We start from the raw sequence: 6,000 nt of genomic DNA, 5'->3' as shown, positions 1-6,000 counted from the left end.
TTTTTAATAAAGGGTATAAATTTACATATTACCCTATCGACCAACCAAAAAAAGTCCCAAGCTATTACTAATCAAATTTTTTAATCTTGGGATTTTAAAAAATAATAACAATATATTTTTATGTTTTGGTAGATCAAACCGTGACGTCACATAAGTAATGGAGTGTATTGTATTTTCTTTAGAACTTGTATGCACGTGAAATACTAATAGTTAGGAGTTATCTTTTATTAGATATATACTTGGTTATTTTTGGAAGGAGCTAATTATTTTTTTAGAAGGTGTTAACTAACGAAACAAACCGTTTATAATAGTATAATATAGATATAGGATATAATTTCACAATACAAAAATCAGTTATAATTCTTGACAGGACACAAATTTGGGAAATTTAATTACATCTCATTATCTCCTCCTCTCCTTCCCTGATTATAGTGTGAAGCTTGAACAGAGACATTAAAGTGCTGGATATTAAAAGAAATAAGACCATTATACAATGCACTTATTATACACTGCACAAGACACGGATTTTACAACTATAAATGGAGACACACGGTTAAGTAAAAGAAATCGGTACTAGGAAAAATCTCGGAAGCGTCGTCATGGTTACTCCCCTGCAATACAGAAATGGAGCACCATATTAAAGAACTAAAGATAATAGTTTTTAATGCTACAAGATCATATTGGAAAAGTGTGTACAAATTTCATTGCCCTCTTGGTCCTGGTATGTCGATATCTCCTTCACTTCTCTTGTGAGATTCTAGGGTTCAGACAATTAATGTATGTACAATCTGTGAATAAAATGTTGCAAAAGGCTCTAGCATCAACACTTAAAAGTTCCTATTACAGAGCATAACCAGAACTGTATATTAGCATCAGGGACATCCAAAGCCACAGCCCACATACACCTTGTTCTGCTTTCAGCATCAAACTATGGCTATTATAACCAATTTGCTGCTGAAAAGGAAGTCGAAATAGATCAATCAAGTCCTAGTACAAACCTCAAATCGCTTTTCTAAAGGGGCTCATCTTGGCTACTATACACAATCCACTGGACTAACTTAATATACACAATCCATCACCCTCCTTATGAATGTGTTGTCTTGTATTTATATAAGATTAGCACCACAATTCTTAGCACCACTAGGAACAAGATTGAGACATTTGGATCCTATCGCAACTACTTAGTAAAATGAAGAAGATAAATATTACTGTAGATAAATTTTGAGCATACACTATAAATAGCATATTTATAAATTATTATTCAATTATAAACCAAATTTGAGCATACACTATAAGGAGGATGAGACACCCTGAAAACTTACTTATAAATTTATTTATACATCAGTTACAAATTACATACTTCATAAGGTAAGCCAAACCAGCCTATACATAGTCCATACTCCAAACCCCCTCGGTAATACAGATCATAGTGCATCATGTATTATCAGCTCAAATGGGATTACAAAGTCACACCTAAAGGACTGGCAACAATCATGTATCTACATCATCTATATTAATACGTATATACATTGATATTACAAAGTCAATGAATTATCATATATTATCTTTAATTCTTTACACAGGGTAAGTCAATGACCTATTTTTTGTATGATTAAAATTGGTGTTTTAATATATAAAAGATATGCTTTCCTAGAGATCACTTCACATATGAAGAGCTCAACGACTCAATAAACCATCAGTTCCTTTATAAATTTACTTAAAAATCTGCACCAGAGAAAACACAACTTTCATAAAACTAAGCACTTCAAGAATTCTACTTTTTGCTCTTCCTTTTTCCTCCATATCCATTTTCTCTTTGTCCAAACAGAACAAAGGGACGATATCTAGCACGAATTAAAATGGATTCGCAAACTACTGCTAAAACAAATGCTACACAGGGATGGTCACAACTATTGTACTGAACTATATCAGATAATCCTCCTCCTAAAATGACAAGAGCATATTACTACGCACGTCCACTTCATATTCGAATTATACAGGAGCAACTAAAGCGCTTTGAAATAAGAAGATACAATCTAGGGGCTGCAAACGTGCAACCCCGTTATATGCTACCGGTACTGGGAAACAGATATCACCAAGGGATCAGGCATACTAAAGATCGTTTAGAACTTGCGAAGTACTCTGGAAAGCTGCGAGAAAAATAAAGATAAATATCATCAATGGACTGAACACATTAGCTATTATAATTTGAGCATTTTCGAAAATACAATTTTTAAAAAATTTTGACAAAATTACGCATTAAAGTAAACTGTGAACTTGAAGAAGTTTGAAAAGATACATCAAAAGTGCTGGAAACTGAAAGAAGTAGACCAATTAACTGTTAATGGAGAAACACAAACAAGTTAAAAATCTAAATCAAGTAAACTGTGAACTTACTATAAGCAAAATAATGATCCTAGCTGCCTACTCTACAAAACTATTAGTCCTAATCTTCTTACAAAACTGCATTTTGAGTTTGCCTGATATAAGCAAAATAAATGCTCCTAGCTTCCTACTCTACTGGGATGAGATGTACAATACAAAAGGTAACGGAGACAGTTTAATTTGTTAACTCGATGATTTACTAGAGGATAATAAAATTCCTTGCTCTTAAGCTACACTAAAATGTCAAGGGAAATTGCAGCAAAGATAATTCAGGAAAAGTTTTGAAAATAATGGAGAAATTGTATTAGATACTTGAGGTTCTATGACTTGGTAAAATAAAACAGAACTATATTACTATTAGAACAGCATGTTCAAAAAATTCAGATTCTGGCATTTCGCTTGAAAGTTGTGATAGACCTCAAGAATCTAGGCCTACTGTCATCATCACTAGTTATATTACTTGTAGTATCAAAAATATAGACGAGTATAATATGATTATCAATTTAACTTTCTAACTACATATTGGTCGGTACCAAGTAAGAAAATTTCATACCACCAAGTCATCTTGATAGACTGACCAGCAAGATCAATACTGCTTTCTTTGCTTTATGATCCATTCTCTTTATCTAGCTGCTATTTCATAATTAAACCCCCAACAAATATTGTGATTTACATATTTTATCTTGTGAATGCTCAATTTAATATATACGCAAAGTACTCTGTATGTTTCAATATTGTAGACCATTCTAAAGCCAACATATGTAGATTTGGACATGCATAAAATTGACAAAGCAATATAATTTGACATCCCATTGTGAATCACACTCCTCTACAATCACATGTCTTCCGCACTTCGACTATTAGCCCTAATAATGATTGTTTTAAGGTATAGTAACTACAACCAGTAGATGGTTCTACAACTTGTGTGGCTACAACCAGTGTGTCATCATCACTGTAATGGTTATCACATTCTGACGGACCACCACCATCTCCTCCTATCGGAAAGTAAGTATCTCACTAACTGGGGGCAGTAATACGGGGGTTGAAACTATGGTTTAAACAATATTCCTCCACCTAGTTTCATAGGTAAAAACACAAAAACATTCCTTACAAGTCATTTCAAGTGTAACAAAAATGCCCCAATGCTTCTGCGGGGGAGGATGGAAAACTGTTTCTGCCCTGCCTCCTTGGCAGTTGCTAGTACTAGTTAAATTTGAAAGAAACTTCTCTTACTACCAAGAAAGGAGGGGTTTCAGCTAGGCTAAGCCTCACGGATATTAACATATATTTCATGACACAAAATTAGTTATAATTCTTTACTCAACACAGATTTAGCAAATTCTTTTAACATTTTATTATCTCCTCTCCTTCCCCTGAAGATATTTTTTGATTATAATGATGCTTATACTATGAATCTTGAACAAATACGTTAAAGTGCTGGGTATTGAAAGAAATAAGACCATTATACAATTCACAAGACACGGATTTTGCAAGTATACATGAAGAAACACAGACAAGTAAATATTTATACTTTCCCGAAAAAATTGTGTGTACCAGGAAAAATCTTGGAAGCTTCGTCATGGTTATTTCCCTGCAGTACAGAAAATGTAGCAAGATTACAGAACTGAAGAAAGTAGATTTAATGCAACAAGACCATATTGGAAAAATGTACATACAGTATCATTGGCCTCTTGATCTTGATAGTCAGTATCTCCCTCGCTTCTCACATGAGAAGTCTAGGATTCGGACAATGTTTCTAGAATCTGTGAATAAAATGTCTCAAAAGGCTCTAGCATCAACACTTGAAAGTTCCTATTTCAGAGCATAACCAGAACTGTATATTAGCACCAGGAACATTCAAAGCCAAAGCCCACTACACCTTGTTCTAATTTCAGCATCAAACTATGGCTGTTATAAACAATCTTCCGCTAAAAAGAAAGTCAAAATAGATCAACCAATTCCTAGTACAAACCTCAAACCACTTTCCTGCAGGGACTGAGCTTGGTTGGACTGTACAGTCCATCCCCCTCCCTTTGAATGTGTATTGTATTTACATCCATATGTACGGGTCCCTAAAAGCAATATGATTGTATGTGTAGTAACAGATACAATCATATTGCTTTTAGGGACGGTAATTCGAGCCGAGTTCGAGATTTTTACGTTCGAGTTCGAGCTTTTTTTTATCGAGTCGAGTCGAGTGTGAAAATAATTGAGTCTGAATTGTGTGTTCGAGCTCGGCTCAGATAATACACGAGCCGAGTTCGAGCAGTTCGCGAGTTTTCGAACTTAACGAGTTTTTTAACGAGTTTTCGAGTTTAACGAGTTTTTAACGAGTTTTCGAGTTTATCAAGTTTTTTCACATATTTTCGAGTTATCGAGTCCTTATTGAGTTTATCGAGCCTACGAGTTTATCGAGTTTTTAACATGTTTTCGAGTTATCGGATTCTTATTGATTTATTCGAGTTTTATTTTTACCTTCGTAAAAATATTTCTTTTTTGATATTTAGACTTATAATTTAAAAACATTAGTTTCACTATTAATAAAAATAAATAAATGTTCAAAATAACATACATGTGTTCTGAGGTAAATCTAACAACATATTCAAATACATGTATAAACTATAAAACAAATAACAACACTTTGTTATTATAATTTTTCAAATCATCTATTTTATTAATTTTGTTTAACTCTATCTTCATATTTCTTAAAAATGTACTTATTTTTCTATATTGTATATTGTATATCTTATATATATGATAAATGAAGTAAAATAATAATTTTATTATTGTCGGGACTCGGGGGAGAAAAGTAATTTTTATCTTTTTTAAAACAAAAGTACGCAATAGACATTAAATCATTAATAAATAACAATTATAAAAATAATAATTTTAATTAATAGCAATACATCATAATAAAACTTTTTTTGGTGTAATTTATATCATAGTTGTATAATATACCTATTAACATATCACTAAATTGTAAATTTAGATTTAATTAGTTGACATCTCAATTAAAATTTAGACAACTATTAAAAGTATGAATCGAATTTATAATAAAATATCAATATAGTAGTAATAAATTATTACTATAAAGGACCGTTAGATTTTGAAATAAATGATAAATTTTGAATCTAAAATAAAGGAATATTCTATAGATTAATGATTTAAACAAAAAAATAGAAACCCTATGTTGAATAGATTATTTGATGTAAAATTCGTAACTGTCCTTTTTATTTTAAAATAAAATCAAAGGAAACTCGATAACAATTTTACTTGCTTGAACTCCAACTTGATTCTTTTTTGTTTTACTCTTTCAAATTAATAAATTCTTATTTTTCTATAAAATATTAATAATTGATACAATACAAATCTAATTCAGTTCAAAACAAAATTAGTATGGAAGGGTCCCCTCAAATATACAGAAAGTGACAAAGGACTACCAAAATCAAAATATATATACATATCTAGAAAAAATTATCAATCATGTAAATAACAAATATAGAAAGACATAAGTCATATTAATAATATAAGTAAAATAAAATATCATTAATCATGTAAATAACAAATAAAAATAGCATCAAGTTATATTAATGTAAAAAAATAAAAATATAGAAA

At 31.2% G+C, this 6,000-nt stretch overlaps 1 long non-coding RNA gene across 1 annotated transcript; it reads right to left on the bottom strand.

Moving 5' to 3' along the window:
- Window positions 1-1,685: 1,685 nt before the first annotated feature.
- Window positions 1,686-4,464, bottom strand: LOC141689187 (uncharacterized). Its single transcript, XR_012562285.1, has 4 exons — window positions 4,358-4,464; window positions 4,062-4,197; window positions 3,940-3,976; window positions 1,686-2,150 (listed from the first exon to the last, which is right to left on the bottom strand). It is a non-coding gene; the product is annotated as an uncharacterized LOC141689187 (long non-coding RNA).
- Window positions 4,465-6,000: the final 1,536 nt, after the last annotated feature.

This window comes from Apium graveolens, chromosome 10 (genome assembly GCF_009905375.1).
Source record: "Apium graveolens cultivar Ventura chromosome 10, ASM990537v1, whole genome shotgun sequence".
Taxonomy (NCBI): domain Eukaryota; kingdom Viridiplantae; phylum Streptophyta; class Magnoliopsida; order Apiales; family Apiaceae; genus Apium; species Apium graveolens.
The sequence above is the reverse complement of the archived record's forward strand: the minus strand, read 5'-3'. Positions and strand labels throughout refer to the sequence as shown.